The sequence below is a fragment of the Choloepus didactylus genome, chromosome 4, assembly GCF_015220235.1.
Source record: "Choloepus didactylus isolate mChoDid1 chromosome 4, mChoDid1.pri, whole genome shotgun sequence".
Lineage (NCBI taxonomy): Eukaryota > Metazoa > Chordata > Mammalia > Pilosa > Megalonychidae > Choloepus > Choloepus didactylus.
The window spans coordinates 63095017-63113289 of NC_051310.1; the positions used below are offsets into that span (position 1 = coordinate 63095017).

The following is an 18273-nucleotide window of genomic DNA, read 5'->3' on the forward strand; positions in this document are numbered from 1 at the left end:
TGCCTTTCCTGAGCCTGAATGCCCAGGCTGGGGCCCTCCCCTTCCCTCTTAACAGCTCCTTTGACTGCCCAGTATGGATTTTCACCATGCTGACTCTCCCTGGGGTTCCCCCTGGCCTGACTCTGTGTCCTTAGGGAGAAGGGGTCAGTCACTGGACCTTCACACAGGGCAGGGCAAACAAAGCCAGTCCCTTGGGACACTCCCAGCCATTGTGCCCCAGTTAGCTCAGATACAAGTCCTCAGCCACTAAGGGCCACAGCTCTGTGAGAGCCAGAAATCTGTCTTCTCTTGCTGCCATCTACTCCCTCACCCTGGGCCATTCCCAGCTCATCCTTTCTTTTCCCACCCTAGCTCCTCTGCACTACCCTGTCTTGAGAGGGTCATCTGAACCCCTGCCCCTCATGCCTCTCAAAGAACATCCCTTAGGGTTTATTTGCAGGATACAGAGTCACCTTTTGTTAGACAAGTCTTTATTGGTGAGATAAAAAAGGGAGAGATCCTTGTTTAGGGCTACATATTATTAAAGCTGAAGCCAAAACAGACCCTGTAGAGAACTGGAGAGAACAAGCAAGATAAAATCAGAGATGCTGACTTTTAAAAACTTTCAGAGGACAGAACACTTCAGTCTAAGAAGAGATCTGACACTGGAGGTAAAACAACAACAACAACACAACCACTTATTGAATCCCAAAGGGAAGCTTGTCTGCTAGGTAAAGAGAGGCTAATGATGGGAAAGCAGCTGACATCCAACTGGTGCTGGTGTGCAGAGGCCATGTATTAGATGGGCATCTCCATCAGGACAGGTTAGTCTCTTCCTCTGGATCCCAAAAAGGGTGGACCTCCAGCATCCTGGTGCCTCATTAGAGCCAAAAAAGCAGCTGGAAACTAACAAGACTGTGGCCCATCATGTTCACCAAAATAGCTCAGAGGAAAGTCGATTGATTTCTGCTGATACCAGTGGAAGAATGTTTCAGCACCATAGCCACAGGATCCCACTTGTGGTTCTGTGGCTGGAGAATGTACAGGACCTCCCCTCTTGGGCTCAGAAGGCTACTCTCACCTGGGCAGCAGATGAGGACATGAGAACAGACACCAAGGACCTGGCACAAGTGTCCTCCCAAATTGATGCCTCTCAGCTGGCCCTGAAAGCCTGGCTGGTCCCCATTGTCTTCACCCCTTCTTCATAGTGGGCAGGAATTACTGTATTTATCCTTTCTTAGATGCATCAGGACAAACAGGATGATGTGGCCCTGGATAGAGGAGTATCCATTATTTCCTGGGGGAAGAGAAATGTGGAAAAATGTCTGGCTTATACTTCTCATTTTTTAGGTCATTCAAAACCAGTGGCCACTCTTTCTACTTGAATTTAAGAGAAGTTGGGATCCCATAAAAAGATCCCTAGCCAGGACTTCTGGAATTTTCCCATTTTCTCCAAGGTTTACAAGAAGTCAGTCAGTTGTTTGTAACATTTAGGTTGTCTGACTATTTGTGAATTTATCTGAACCCCTCACTTTGAGTGGGGGGATACTATTTACTCACTGTGTGAACCTGGTCAGGCTCCTCTTCTCCAGCATATTGGGGGCTCACCAGTCTAAAAGTGGGGAACACAACAGTGAACATAAAATTTCCTATGAAGGCCATTCAAGGTACTGGATGCAACATCACAGAACTATTTCTGGGCCCAGTGGATGCTCAATAACAAAGATTTTTATGATTGTCATTATTTCTCATCTTAGTCTCTTGCAGCTGATTTTTTTAAATGATTAACTTTTAGTTAATATCTGTAGCACACATCCCACTGGTTCTGAGGATAGAAATGTAGAAAATAATCTCCAGAAATATAGCCAGTTGGAGAATTTCCTTTAAAGAGGCACAGCCTGGGTGGAATGCTGGACTCTGCCAGTAGAATATAAAAATAGTTTGGGCATCCCATTGAATTGAGGGAGGAAAAAGGCATGGGGAATTCCCTGGGCTGGATGAAGTTTCCATTTGTGTTCTGACACTTCAAAAGAATCTGTGTGAGCCATCCCTGTGGGAGTCATCTCTAAACTTGATGAATCCTTAAATGCAAAATTTAGCCAGTTTTGCAAGAGGAAAGTGTTGGTATCTGTGCACTGTGTTTAGTAGGGACAGAGAAAAACTGAGTTTTATTAATAGACCTAATGGTGTCACTCAGTTCAGAATCTCTGTATTGGAGACACTTAGCAGCAAGAAAGGGCTTTTTGAAGCTACATTTGCATCAGTCACTATCCAAGGTTGAGGAAACATCCATCATCAAAACTAAAGGCCCCTGGAAAGTGCTTGGCTGACTGCAGCCTGAGAAATGTCCCACTGTGTGAAGAGAAGCCCCAACCTCCAAAGAGAGGGTTTCTTGGTAGCAGCTGTGGTAATGACAGGGATGTAGGATTTTGACTTATAATTTTTCTCTCCTCGGTTCTAGTATCCAAAAGATGTCACAGCTTCTATGCCCCTGGCTTCCCCAGTTTAGCCTCCAGTATAGCTCTCTGCCCCTTCCCCCCATTCACATTCCTAGATGTATCTTCTCAAGCCAATTGGCTGATCAGAGTCCATCTCTCTAGGATGAAACACCCTTCCCATCCAGGGAGGGATGAAAGATCAAACCTCCCTCCCTGTGCTCAGTGATTCCACTAGTTTAAAGGGTCTACACTGCTTTTTCTTTTAATTTCTAAACTTGACTCAGACAAAACATGTTTTACATGGCCTTCAGTCATTCCCTTTCTCCATTGGAAACACTCAGCCCTACCCTGCCCCCACCCCACCCTTCTGGTGAACTCCTAATTGTAGCGTTGACCTGACCTCCCTCAGAGAAGTTTTGCCCCTCTGATTCTGGAAGAACAACTACCCATCCACTGAACTCTGTTCTCTGAACAGGCACATGATGATTTGCTCTGTCAGTTACCATGAAGTATAAGTGATAGCTTGATGCACAGAGATATTTTTATTATGTTTCTTCATTGACTGCCATACACATACACATACAGTTTTCTCTATTTTTAACATTTTGCTTTGATATAAAATGGAGGTTCCTTGATTCTGCTTTCTTTGAGGGTGACACACTGTTGCCTTGAAGCTGTTTTTACCCTGGAGCATTTTGACCATTTTGATGGAACCAAATATGCCCCAAAAATTAAGCTTGTGGTTTGGGGGTTATCCTTTCTGCTGAGTAAGTCAATGAGTCCCTGACATTCACCCTAGCTTAATGAGTGATTAAGTCTGTCACTGAATCATATTAATTAATCTGGAGAAGTTCAGGACCCAAGCAATCTGGTTGGAGAATCAGGAATGTGACTAAATTTTTCATTTCAATTGGAAGCTAGGAGCCAAAAGGGAGAAGTTTGAGCAGAGAGGACTATAAAAGCTTCCAAGGAGTGGAGGAGGGACCTGGGACCTGAGTGCTGTCATCATCACTGTTGTCCCCCATGAATTCAGAGCAGATGGCTCTGCCAGCAGTGCCTTGAGCTGGTGAGTCAGGACCTCAGTCTGAGGACACCACCACCTTGTCAATCTTAGCCAGAGTCTCCACAGTTGCACAGGCCATGGTCACCCAGTTTTCCTTTTCCTTCTTTGCAGGTGAACAGCATTACAGTTGTGCTTTGGCCTGTAAATGCAGTTTTGTTTTACCTTCAGCTCAAACATTTTGATTTGTGTTTGGATTTATGTCACTTTATGGTGAATGTTTAAAATTCTTATTTCTTAACCAGGAAGAGATTGTGAAATGTAGAAAAGCTAACTCTTTGGGATTTTATTTAATGACATTTTCAATATTCTGTTTGGTGCCTCAAAGTTATATTTCATGTCATTTGTGGCTTTATGATTTTATTAGTTTGGCCTCCTTTAAAAGCTTAATAATTGTTCTGCAGGGTATTTTCAAGATTGGTGCCTTTGTTCTGTATGTGAACTATTTATTCCCTGAACTCCATCCCAAAATGGTGATCCTAATAAAAGTTGAGATAGACATTAAAATGATCATCTCAAAGCTATTGTCATCATCTCTGATAATCAGATGTAAAGTATATGTTATACAACTTCTGGTATCTCTTTCCATTTTTTGTAAATGGAAATAATGACATCCATTTCCTAGCTCTCCCTTAATGTTTCCCAGCCTGGTTTTTTTTGGGACTTACAGAATGTAGGTTCTGCTGAGCCACATGATCCTCCCATCCCATTCCCATTGTTTAAGCTCCTTGAGTGATTATCAGAAATATTCTCCTAAAGGATGTGGCCAGATGGAGACTAATCTGGACTCACTCATGACTGGGATTAGTGGAATTGGGCCAGTGGTAGTCTTCACACCTCCTTGGTGCTTTGTGTGACACTCTTCTTGTTGGAGTGCAGAATGTAACTGGGGTAAATTGAAGACACCCCATCCCATTGCCAGAGCAGTAAGTTTGGCCCTGAGTTGGTTCCTCTGGTAATGGAGGGGAAGATGGGGATTTTTGTGCTTTGCCTGTGGAGGATGCCTTGTTCCCTGGATGTTTCCCTAGGATTCCTTTTGAAGCAGAATCATAAGGATAAACAGCCAGACCCCACCCAGGCTTCTGGAACCTGCTGAGGGACAAGGCCTTGGCCATCACAGCACTGGAGAAGCTGCCTACAGAGCTCCTCCCACCACTGTTCATGGCAGCCTTCACCAGGAGACACTGTGAGGCACTGAAGGGCATGGTGCAGGCATGGCCATTTTTCTGCCTCCCACTGGGGGCCCTAGTGAAGGAAGAGTGGCTTTAATGGATGACCTTACATGCTGTGTTTGATGGGATTGATGGACTGCTTGCCCAGTAGGTTTACCCCAGGAGAGGGTGACCCAGGTCACTTAGTAGGGCCAGGGGAGTCAGAAGAAGAGACGGGTTGGATTAGAGAGACTCAGGGAGGGCCATAGAGTGGGCCAGAGACTCTGAGCATGCCATTGGGAAGTTTGACCCAGCCTGGAGCCAGTGCTAGATTCACATAGGGAAGGGCTTCTGAAAATGGAAGAAAAATTAAAATGCAGAAGCCCCAGAATGAACATGTACTCCCCTTTTCCCAGGGGTACTTAAAGGTTCTTGATGTGGGGATGATGAAGGATTGCAGAGAGAAGCAGGAAAAGGAAGAGCTGCTTCTGGTATATGGAATTAAAATCACCTATCAGGTCTCTGGTCCTAGTATAGAATCCTGACCCTAGTAGTCTTCCTCTGAATTGATCTTGAAGTGTCTCAGCCAATCACCTGTTTTCCCCACAGGAGATGGAAATGACAAGTGCTGGGTTTATGGACGCATGCTCATCAGGACTTCTGGAACATTTGGTCTGGATCTCTGACCCATGTGTTCTCATTGATGGAGCTAGGGGTAGCCAATTCCATGACTTAGAGGCAAAATGTGGAGGGTTCCCAGGTGGAGGAGAAGCAGCCCTCAGCTCCCCTGGAGGGGCTCCTGGACCTTTGCCTCAGGGAGGGCACCCCAGATGAACTCCTCACCTACCTCATTAAGAAGGTCAAGCAGAGAAAAGATTTACTACTGTGCTGTAAGAAACTCAAGATTTTTGCCATACCACTCCAAAATATTAGGAATATCTTGAAGATGGTGAAGCTGGAGAAAATCCAGAATTTGGAAGTGAATTGCAACTGGAAGCTGTCCACCCTGGGAGGTTTGCTTCTCACCTGGGCCAGATGGTCAGTCTGCACAGGCTTCTCTCCCACACCCATATTTCTTCTGATATTTCTCCAGCAAAGGAGGACCAGTATGTCGGCCAGTTCACCTCCAATTTCCTCTATCTGCAGCATCTCTGGGTGCTCCATTTGGACTCTGTTTCCCTTGTGGAAAGTTGCTTGGACCAGGTGCTCAGGTTAGGAGTGGTGAGGCTTTTCTGCAGACCAGAACCAGGCTATCTTCATTTCCTTAAACAATATTATGTATTCACCATGTGCCAGCTGCCAGAGATGTAAAGTTTAGGAGACACAGTCTCCACATTGTCTTCAATACTGTCTATAGAGTGGAATAGTTGCTTTAAAGAAGATACTTTTAGGAAACTCTATGAGGGGGCATTTGGGCCTAATGAAGTCAGACTTAAGAATTCTGCTTTAGGAATTGATGTCTAAGCTAAGATGAAAACAACTGAGAGAAGAGGGCATTGGTGAAGTGGGAAAGCCCAGCAAATGTAAGCTCTGCACTCACCAGCTCTGTGAACATGAGCCACCTCCTCCAAGCCTCTCTGTCTGTAAAAGTGTTGACTTGTGCTCTCAGTAAGTTATTATATGAGAAATACATGAATTTGCAAGTGTGGGTGAAGACGCAAGAGCAAAAAATTGTAAAACATGGCAGTCACTTTGCCCATGACACAAGGATGTAGATGAAACCCTGTAGGCTGGCAAGCTCAGCTCATTTGGGTATGCCTTGCCCATGTTTCTCTTTTATGCACTTCTCCCAGGAGCCTCATCTGGCACAGATAGGGGTGGCTGTGGTCCAAGCAGTGGCCCTAAGAAAGCTTGATTAGGAGTACTTTTATTCCTGTTTCCTGGAGTAAAATTCACTGGTGTTGACTTTTGATTGACTCATCATATCAGACTGTCCTCTCAGCATGTTCTATTTTTATCTTGATTCATTCTTAGGATAAGTAAGAGGGGTAAGAAGGATAGATTTATTGCAGTGTCCTTGAGAGCTGAGGAAAGGGAACAGAGATTTCATTCACTTGACCCAGTCAGAGGACAATTAAAGTGATGTGGAGATTTCTACCTAAAATCAGACTTCCTTAAATGCCCACACTCACTGTGTGGTGTCCTGAGAGTTGACCATCAACAGATGGTGACAATGGCCTTGGGCTTGGGTGAAATGGCTGTTTCCCTCATCATGAGGTCTGGGTCTTTCCTCACTACCCCCTACCCACCATGACATTTCCAAACACTAACTGCTCTGTGTCTCCCCAGGTGCCTGGTGTTGGTCAGTTAAAGGATCTGAGTCTGAATGGCATCAGCTTCACCCACAACCTTGGGTCCCTCAAGGTTCTCTTTGAATGATTCACAGCCACCCTCCAGGATCTGGATATTGATGAGTTTGGAAACATGGATTCCCAAATCAGTGTTCTCCTTCCTGACCTGGGCCATTGCTCCCAACTGAGGACCCTCAGCTTCTGTGGAAATCCCATCTCCATAGTTGTCCTGTAGAACCTGCTGAGTCTTGCCATTTGGCTGAACAATTAAGCCATATGCTGTATCCTGCTCCTGTGGAGAGCTACAAAGACACCAATGGGACTCCCAACCTAGCATTATCTGGTCTAGGGCTAACTCCTATCCTTGCTGTGGCAACAGGACATTTGATAATCTGGGACCCCACTTACACCCCTGTTATATGCCTGTCTAGCTTGGGTTTATGCACCAAAGGTCTGATTCTAGGTGTTTGGAAACCAAACCTGGATGTAAGTTCATTATAAAGAAACAGAGGTTGCAGCTTAAGACAGTCATTCAATGGGAACAAGAAAAGAAACAGTGATTCTGGCAGGATGGGGCTTTTTTTTTGATGGGTCTTTCCAGGGACATGCACCCCATAGAGTCAGAAATATGAATCTGAATTTCTAAAGAGGGATTGAGTTTTGAGGGGTACATTTGAGAGTTACACTTGCATGGATGTTTATAAAGAAACAGTTAAAAATAAAGGAAATTTCATTATAAACATTCTAGTATACCCCAATGTATATTTACCTGTTTTTTTTCAGTTTAAAAACCTTAGGAATTTCCAGTTACTCTGTCAGTAAGAAGGCACTGCTTGTCTATGGTGTTTAGAAACTCAAAGTGCTCAGACAAGATTTGGCTCCAAGAGCTCACAGCATCTTCATTCCCTCACATTTGTTTCTTCTCTCTGAGGCATCTCTTACCTCCTCACTTATTTCTGTGGTTACTAAGTAGATCAGTGCACACAGGGTACATACTCAGGATTCTGGAACATACTTAGTGGCCAGTAGTGAGCAGCAGTGCAGTGAAGTGTTCTTTGCAGGGGCCCTTGGTGTTAATTCCACAGAGATCTTGGACTTGAGCACTTCACATGGTTCCACAGTGTATCTGTAAGCCTCAATCCCTGGCTGAGGCCTGAAAATGCCAGAGCTGGGTTTCATATAAGCCAGGCTAGGATCCAGCAGATGCTGTATCTGTCAGGCCTCTGCTGGTTCCCCCACTTTCCTGTCCCTGATGAGCAACTGCATAACTTTAATCTAGTGCACAATCTATTCAGTTGTAGAACTTCCTTTGACAAGATGGATCTGTGTTTTCATTTTACCCCTGAGTGAAGATGCATAAGCTCCATTTGCTTTCTTCCTTTTGGGCAACTCCCCTAATGTTTTAGTTTAGGAATAGGGGATTGTTTCCACACAACCCTTAAAGGGCCACAAATCAATCAGGGTAAAGATGATGGCTGATTTACCTATAATTACTTCCTCCTGTCAAGACTCCTGCTAATGAGGAACCCATGGTGCACATTTGGTTTCTTGTTGGTGGGTAATAGCCCATAGGATGTGGAAAGATGAATCAGGGAAGGAATATGTGCTGGTTTATTTATACAAAGTTTTGTTAACCATTTTCAACATGCCAGATTCTGTGCAACATGCTGAGGGTACCTAGGATATAAGATAAAATGGTTCTCTCCCACCCAGAACTGGGGAGGACACAAGAGCATTGAGAATGGATCATGGTTAGGGTTGAACATGGGTTGTGATTATGAGTCTTATAGAGTGACACACACACATAAAGTGGTCCCTCATACATTTCAATTTCCTGGCACCTTCTAAGTACAGGAACTTCTGGGAAAAAAAAGAACAATAACCATGTAGTAGGGCCCAGGGGATTAAAAGAAAGCCAAGATTATAGCTTCTTTATTCCATAAACTTTAATGTGTAAAATAGATACCATTTATTTAACATAAATTCTTTTAATCCTTAGTAAATACTTCCACTTGGCATATTCAATGGTCTCAGAGAACCAGTACATGTTCTGAAATCTAATGCTCTCAGCATTTTGGCCATCCTGGTTGAATATACTTCTGCAAGGTGATCATAACTACATGCTTTCTCAGATACCAAGTGTAGTGCTGCTCAGAACCCAACTGGATGACAGTGGTTTCCATTTCACTCTTTAGCTGCATTCAGCACTAGAAAGTATTGCTTCTTATTGCAACATGATGGCTGGGTGCAATACATACCAAACTCATTACTGACTTCATTCTCTGTTACATGCTACAACATGAATGTACCTTGAAAACATGCTAAGTGAAATAAGCCAGACAGAAAAGGAAAAGTGTTGTATGATTCCACTTACATGAAATATCTATAATATGTGAATTCACAGAGACAGACAGCAAATTAGAGATTATGAGGAGCTGGAGGAAAGGAAGACTGGACAGTTATTGCTAAATGGGTACAGAGTTTCTGTTTGGGGTAATGAAAATGTTCAGGAAGTAATGATATGGATTACACATTACTGTGAATGTAATTAATGCCACTTGATTATACACTTAACAATAGTTAAAATGGTACATTTTGAGTTATATATATTTTACCACAATAAGAAAATGAAAAGAAATCTGATGGGAACTTTTCTCCTCTACAGCCAACTTAATTCAGTAGGAGAAAGAACAGTTTAATACACAGAATTTTGTTTTCTTCACTGGTGCACTGACATGGTGATAAAATATATATACATATCATAATGCAGTGCTAATAATTAAGTATCAAATGTAAAAAATACAGCTGTATTAGTGTGGTGGCTTGAGGATGTATGGGCCCCAGAGAAACATGTTCTAAAATCTAATCCATTCCCACAAGTGTGAATCCATTGTATGTAGAGTCTTGTGATGAGGCTACTTCAATTAATGTATGACCTACCCCATCCAGGATGAGTCTTAATCTTCTTCCTGGAGTCCTTAGGAAATGTAATGAATACAAAGAAAGAAACACAGAAGCAAGAAGCTGAAAGCAATGAAACCCAGAAAGGAAGGGAAGGACAAGACATCACCCTGTGCCTTGCCATATGGCAGCGTAGCCAAGGATCACCAGCAGCTGGTCTTTGGGAAGAAAGCATCACCTTGATGATACCTTGATTAGGACATTTTCTTGGCTTCAAACTCTAAAGTAATAAATTCCCATTGTTTAAGCCAACCCATTTCTCTGTATCTGCTTAAGGCATCCTGGGAAACCAAAACAATTAGTTATCTATTGCTACATTAATTTTTACCCCAAAACTTAGTGACAACAATAAGTATTTAGCATGTAATGGTTACTGTGGTTTAGCTGAGTGGTTCTGGCTTGAGAGCCTCTCATAAGGTTGCCCTCAAAAATATTGGCTGGGGTTGCTTGAATGGGGCTGAAGGATCCTGTCACAAGATGGCTTTCTCACTTGGAAGGAGGCCTCAGTTCCCTGCTGACTGCATCCACAGATCCTAGAGACAATTTGAAGGTCCAAGTGTAGTCTCCTTGTCTGCTGCTCAGAACGGCTCGTCTTGGCCATGGGATACCCATGGGAGAAAGGGGGGCAAGTAATTTCCTGAGCTGGGCCTCCTGTGGGAGCACATCCCCATGTTGGCTGGGGGGAGGCAGCTCCTATGGCTACAGGCTTTGATGACATTTCTGCCTGGCTCCAGGGAGCTCCTGTGTCCACAGATCATATTTGGAGGCTTCTGCAGGTGGAGAGATCTGAATGGATTATACTCCCCCTTCCTAGTCCTCCTCTGGCTCATATTCCCTTACTGAATACTGGCCCATATTCTTTATGATGTTTATTTTCTCTCAAACTGTCTGCAAATGTACCTTGTCCTTCTCTATGAAAAATAACTTGGGTAAGTAGCCATGTGTCCTAGCAGAACTTCCCAGCATCTGCAGAGTGGGTTGGGTTATTTGCCTCTTTATTTTTGGTCAGGAATCACCTGGGGGCTGAGCTGCCACCTGCCCAACCCCTACCTGTCCTGGAGGGAATCACCCCCATTGCCTACTTGTAGAATCAAGCAAAATGTTGCTCTGGTTTTGGAAGTAATGGTGACAGCTTCATTGGCAGGAGGGCTGCATCTGAGTAATGCTAAGCAGAGAGGGTACCCACCTGCAGTAGTGGCTTTCCATCCCATTTGCTCATCTTAAATATCTGAAATCTGGCTCAGAAATATCTGGCAGGTTTAATAACACAGACTCCTCCCCTGGAGAGACAGATTCAATTGGTATGGGGGAGGACAAGGACATGGGTAATTTTACAATTTCCCTGGCCACTGCAGCTCTAAATTTGGTTCACAGGAGATCACCTGGGAGCTTGTTAGAAATTCAGGCTGTCAAACACAGCCCAGAAATACTGGACGAGAATGTGCACTTTCACAAACTCAGAAGCAGTTCATTTTATTTATTGAAGCTTAAGAAGCAGGACCTCAGTGACCCAAAAGCTCAGTTACAAGTGAGAACTACAGACACAGGTCCCTGGCTTTGCTTTTATCTCACAAACTCCCTCAACATTGCAGGACATCCACAAGTCCCTGAAAATGAAGGTGTGGTTCCTGGAAATTCTGAGGAGGAATATTGAATTCCTCTGAATAATTGAATTTTCTTTGTATTAATTTCCTAGGGTCTGTATTTTTAACAAATGTCCCAAGTCATTCCAACAGTTGAAGAATTTTCAGAAACATGGTATAAACCTGTAGTGTTCACATTTTTCCTTCTTTTCCCTTATGTACTTTTGCAAAGTTATATTCATCATCAAACATTTTTCAGTTGCTATCCAAAACTTTTCTTCACAAGTTTAAACCATATAAAGGATGCCATTTCTGGCATACTATAAAAAATGACATTAAGTATAACTATTAACATCACCCTCCTAAATGTATCCAAAGAATATAAATAGCAGGGTTTTGAGAGTTACCATCATTTTTTTTACCAAAAAAAAAAAAGAAAAGAAAGAAACATATACACAACTGAGTTCTTCTTAAAAGTTAAAACTTTTATTCTGTTGCTTTAACTTCATCAAATCTTGTTTCTAGTCTACTTATCTCACAGATTTTGTGATAATATGATGGACTGTATAGATTAAAATTTCTTATTAATTACCCACTTATATGTCTCTACAGAAAAACACATTTAAAAATAGAAATTTAATTTTTGAAAATAATTCCTAGGAGTGTAGGCTAAATGTTTTTCATTGTTATCACAAAAATTATTAATAGTATAGAATTGATAATGTAACAAAAATAAATTACAAATTTTTACATGTAAGTTGTAAATGTAAAAAATAACATTTTATTGCAAATGGAGCTCTTCTTACAAATATAAAGAAAAAGAAAAGAAAAAAATTGAGACAGTTTAGTTGTGAGCACTTGTCTTAGTTTTATTACAACTTGCTGGAAAGGAAAAGCAAAGCCAGCCAAAACCAAGCCAAGCCAAATGGAAGATTTACTCTTGATAGGGAAATGCTGTAGAAAAATAGAAAGCCTAGTAATCATTTCACTAAATCAAAAAAGATAAATAAAGGGAAAGGTCAATAACTCCACTGAGAGTCATCTGCAGAGAGAAGTTGCTAATTTTCAAAAATAAACCTTATTCTCCTTAAAGTTCATCAGATAATTGTCTAAGCACTTATGTCAGAAATGCTAACTTCTTTCTAGAAAGACGTTACCAAGAAGGCATACAGGCTAAGTGTGGAACAGATCTTTTTCTATTATTAATTAGGGTTCTCTAGAGAAACAGAACTGACAGATGATATAAATATATATAGATCTATCTACCTATCTATGTAAATATTTATAGGAACTGGCTCTTGTAAATGTGGAGATTGACCAGTTCAAATTCTGTAGGGCAGGCTGCAATTTGGGAACTGCAAAAAAAGTGACACTGACTGCCCCAGAAGAAACAGGCTGTCTGAAGTATAAATAGTCTTTCTGACTGCTAAATCCTCAGTTCTCACTTTCAGACCTCTAACTGAAGGGATGAAGAAATTCCTCTCATTGCTGAAAGCAGTCTCCCTGTTGATTGTAGATGCAATCAGAAGTGGATGCAATCAGCCATAAATGCAACCAACTAAGGATTTAAATCCACCTGTGAAATACCCTCACAGTAAAAATCAGGCCACTGCTTTAACAAACAACTGCACACCACAACCGAGCCAAGTTGCAGGTTGACACATGAAATTAACCAACCCAACTCAACCAGGATTTCTCAACTTTGGCACTATTGATAATTCCTTGTTCTGGGGGGCTGCCCTGTGTGTTGTAAGATGCATTGATGGCTTGTACCCACTAAACGCTGGTAACACTCCCAGTTGTGACAATCAAAATTGTTTCCAAACATTACCAAATGTCTCCTAGGGAGACAAATTGTCCCAAATGAGATTCATTGCTCCAGAATGATACAGGGTTCAGCATGATTCTAGTTTTTATTTTTCTATGTGATAAGTCTCAGAATTGTATAATAAATAAGTCAATGGGAGCGAAAAGAATTCTGTTAGAATTGGCTTCATTCACTTATTTGAACACCATCTGAGTTATATGTTAAAAATTGAAAGGCATATTACCTGGTCATTAGAAGCATCCATGTTCTCACCAATATTTCAAATCATCCCATTGTTTGGTGCTCTGGGAGGATTTTACACCCTAGGCCATCTAACTAGAAAGATTCAGCCTTTCCCCATCAAGTGGCCCACCACTGACCTTTTCTCAGGTGGAGTGTACATGGATGTTTAGAATCTGGAAAGGGATTCCCCTTGATTCTAATTTAATTGACCTGGGGTGGGGCTGTCCATTGGTGTTTCTAAAAGCCACCCAGGCATGTCTAATGAGGAGGAACAGCAAGAGTCACAGGCTTAAACATCCTGTATTATTTGGCTTGCAAAAATGGCTTATTAAAGTATTTAGGGTTGGGGGCAAAAGATGGGGTATTTCAATGAGACTGAGCTACAACAATTGCTGGATATACTTCTGTGGAGCAGGAGGGACTGCATCATTCCACATCAATCTTCCATCATGCCACTGACCTGTAAGTTCTGAAACAACTGAATTATAAAATTTACCTCTCCCTTAAACCAGAGATTGCTAATCTGCAATCCACAGGCCAGATTCACATGCTGATACCTTTTATTTGGCTTCATCATATTTTTAAATGACTAACATGTTTTAAAGTTACTAATATTTTAAAATTGGGAGATAACATAAAAATTCAGATTTTCAACTTTGTTGGGAAATTGATCAACAGCACTGGTGTTTTCAATGGGCTGAAATAAAATGAAATCAAGTAGCATCATTTGGATGCCCCCTCAGTGATTTTGTTTTCTTAGAGGCCTTTTCTCCTATACTTGATCCTTTCCTTACAATGTTGTGTTTCCTTCTTAGCTCTTACAGGTATTTTAGTAAACAAAGTAGAGGAAAGATTGAGCATGTTAAGTAGAGATATGCAAGATACAAAATAAAATCTCAAATCAAACTTCTAGAGATGAAAACTGCAATATCTGAGATGAAGAATACACTGGATAGGATTAACAGAAGATGAAAAGATTAAACACTGCAGGGGAAATGATTAGTGAACCAAAAGTTATAGCAATAGAAACTCTCCAAATCAAGAAAAAAGGGACTGAAAAAGAAAATGAACAATGCATCAATTGGCTGTGGGACATCTAGCAGCCCAATATGTGTAATTGTAGGCCCTGAAGGAGGAAAGAGAGAGAAAGAAAAAGGGCAACAGTAATGAGAAATGGAAGTAATAATGGCAGAAGTTTTTTCAAATGTGATGAAGGCTAAAACATAAACAACTTCCTTTCATTGAGATTTCCTGCTCATTTAGTATAAATTCCAAAATTGTTTCAGTGGTCATATATGTGGCTTATCTCCTTTTTTCCCTCTGTTCCTTTAGCTAGAGCCACACTTGTCTCCTTGCTTTTCCTACTATAGGCCAAGAAATACCTGTGCTTCTGGGCCTCCCCTCTGTCTGGAAAATTCTTTCCCCTCATATTCACCTGTCATTTTTTCCTTCCCACTTTCCTGTTTTTTTGTTTTTCTTTTTTTTGATGTATCTGTCTAAAGAACAGCAATTTCAACTCCAAGTCCATTTGATTGGGCACCTCTCTTCATTCTCCCAAATTTAACTTTCAGCCTTCTGTCTGTTTCATTTACATAGTATGTTGGATGTAAGCCACCTCCTTCTTATCATTGACCTCTTCCCTTCTGTGACCCTTGATCCATTTTCTCTCCCATCCCTTGAATGAATAAATCACTGAATCTGTAAAAATACAATAGGTCAAAAAAAAAAAAAATACAATAGGTCAGATTGAATTAATGATTGCTGCAACCAATCATTTGAAAAGTATGTAGTAATACAATTATGATAACCTTTAACTGAATCACTAGTCTTGTTTGTAAATTGGGACTATTCTGAGGGCCCTATGGAGGATTTCCCAGTGAGAGTTTCCCTATAGCAGAGAAATGTCCAAAGAGCCTGGTGCCTGCTCCCACCAGCTGGGATAGAGCATCAGCTCTGATGATGTCTCATGCATCCAAAGCATTTAATCCATTATAGCTGATTTGGCCTGCATGTTATCCTGGTGCCAGCAAAGGATAAATTTTGCAAGGGAACATAAATATTTCATTTACTGGAAAATTTATGCCTCTCTTTGAATTTATATTCAGACCATCTGATTTTAACACTACTAAATTTGTGTATGGATGAGGTGTGGTTTTTGGAGTGTTAAAACTGAGCAGCAGCTGCAGCCACCACACCCTGTAACTGATGCAGAGGTCACCCCACTCTGGTTGTCTCAACTGCCACCCATGGCCTGCTGCCACCTGGGTGATGACAGAGGCTGACACACTGCTGAGGGGCCAGTAGGTTCTGCCCACAGAGTCTCCTCTTCCAGTGCTGCCCACACTCCAGCCCTGAACCCAGCCCTGGTAAGCACCTGCTGTATGCCCCTTTGCTTCCTCCCTCTACCTCTTCCCCATGGCACCTGCCTATTTGCTCTCTACTCCCCTTTCCTCCCTTCCCATCCCCTGTCTTCCCTTCACCTCTTCCTGCTTCACCATTCTCTTCTTTGCTCCCTCCCCCATCCCCTTGACTCTTCCCTCCCTGCCCTCCTTCTCTCTCTTGCTCTCAGCATGGCCCCTGCCAAGACTGAGGCTAGTGCAAATACAGTTGTGGCCTCTTTGGTCACAGGGTGGGAGTTGGTTTCCCAGAAAGTAGCTTGAGAAGTCTCCAAAGCAGCAGTGGAAATTTGGAGGAGACTCCACCTTTGTCCCAGCTCTCCATGTCTCCAATCTTGAGCTCAGTGCAACAGCCTGCTGACTCACAGGGTGCAACCCAGAAGGCCTAGGGAAGGTGCAATGGATGAGCTTCATAGTCTGGATCCAATAAGGCAAGAATGATTGAACACTAGATTTATGCAGCTACAAGCAGGAGCACAGTGAATTGAAGCCTTAGATCTAAAGCCTCAACAAATAATGAAAGTTCTAATTATAGTTTTGGAAACCCAGGGTTTTTAAATGACAAGGAATTAGAGATGTCAAGGAAGAAACCATCAGAATCATCCAGGGGAAGAAAGAGAATAGCAGAAAGCCAGAATGATATAGTTAGAGAAAAAGTATTGGGGAACTTCGGCATAAAATTAGTGACTGTTTTGAATACCAAGGTGGGAGTGGCTCAAGTCCAGTAAGAGGCATCCCTCCTGCAATTCAGTCTCCTCAAAATTCACATTCAATTCCACTCCTTCCTCATCTGTTTGACCAGTAGTCATTTTCCTACTGCATTAGCTTTTGGGGACCACCCTATTGCAGAACCAAAGCAGTTTCCTTTAAAATTACTCAGACTGATCTCATAATGCTGAAATTAGCAGCTTTAGAAAGTCATAAAAACCAAGACCTGGAAAAGAAGGCATGTTGTATAGATGATTTGCTTAGGGCTAACTGTGATGTCAGATGGCAAATAAATGAACAACAAAATTACTTGAAAAATACAAATAATGACTAAATAAGTGCATATCAATGAGCAAGAAATTTCTTATTGAAAAGAGTAAACAAGACATTTGTCAAGCAGAGAGAAGAGTATCCAAGCTAGATTAGGCCTTGGGCACTCTACAACAGTTAGGGTGCTTCATTTACTGAACAATGGACAGATGGTTTTGCATTTCAGAATCTTGCAAAGCAATAGGAATGGTTTAATCAGCAAAGGGAAGATATTGAAAGACAAAGAAAACTTCTAGCCAACTCAAACCTCCCATATCTAATAATTCTCAGGCACCCTCTAACAATTCTGAACCCAAACAAAGGCAAAACAAAGCAGTCAATGGAAGAGAAAATGATCCTTTTGTTAGACCAAACTTCACCACAACTGTTTACTTTGGCAGAATATCATGAACAGGAAGAAACTTTCAAACTTAGACTAGGACATCTCATAAAGGAAGAGACAAAACCAGGCAGAGCTTGAATGTTTGGAAAGAATCAGAAATCTCATTTGGAAATTCAAAAAATAAACAATGAAGATATTTCACAGTTTGAAGATCACCCAACATTAAATGAAAGATACTTATTACTTCATCTACTTGGTAGAGGTTGCTTTAGTGAAGTTATAAGACTTTTGACCTTTTTAACCAAAGATATGCTGCTGTTTAAGATCCACCAGATTAATAAAAGCTGGAGAGATGAGAAAAGAGAAAACTGCCACAAACATGCCATGCAGAGAGTATAGAATACACAAAGAACTGGATTGCCCCAGAATAGTTAAACTCTATGATTATTTTTCCTTGGATACAGACCCATTTTATACAGTGCTGGAACACCATGAAGGCAGTGATTAGGATTTCTATCTGAAGTGACCTAAATTAATGTCAGAGAAAGAAGCTCAGTCTATTGTAAGGCAGACTGTGAATGCAGTAAGATAACTCAGTGAGATCAAACCTCCTATGATACATTATGATTATAGGCCAGGGAACATATTTCTGGTAGATGGAACAGCATGTGGAGAAATCAAAATCCCTGATCTTGGTCTGTCCAAGATTATGGATGATGATAGCTATGGTGTAGATGCAATGGATCTAACTTACCAAGGGGCAGGCACCTCCTTAGTGTTTTGTGGTTGGAAAAGAACCAAAAAAAGTTTACAATAAATTTTATGTGTAGTCAGTTGGAGTCATCTTCTTTCAATATCTTTATGATAGAAAGCCATTTCATGACAATCAATCTTAACAAGCCATCCTTCAAGAATATACCATATTAAAAGCCGTGGTGGTCCAGTTCCCTCAAAACCAGTTGTAAGCAGTAAAGCCAAGGCCTTCATAAGATGCTGTTTGGCAT

The 18273-nt window shown here is 41.6% G+C and overlaps 2 pseudogenes; both read left to right on the top strand.

Moving 5' to 3' along the window:
• The first annotated feature begins 965 nt into the window (after positions 1–965).
• On the top strand, positions 966–7565 carry LOC119532649 (annotated as a pseudogene).
• Positions 7566–15781: 8216 nt separating this feature from the next.
• Positions 15782–17959, top strand: LOC119532650 (annotated as a pseudogene).
• Positions 17960–18273: the final 314 nt, after the last annotated feature.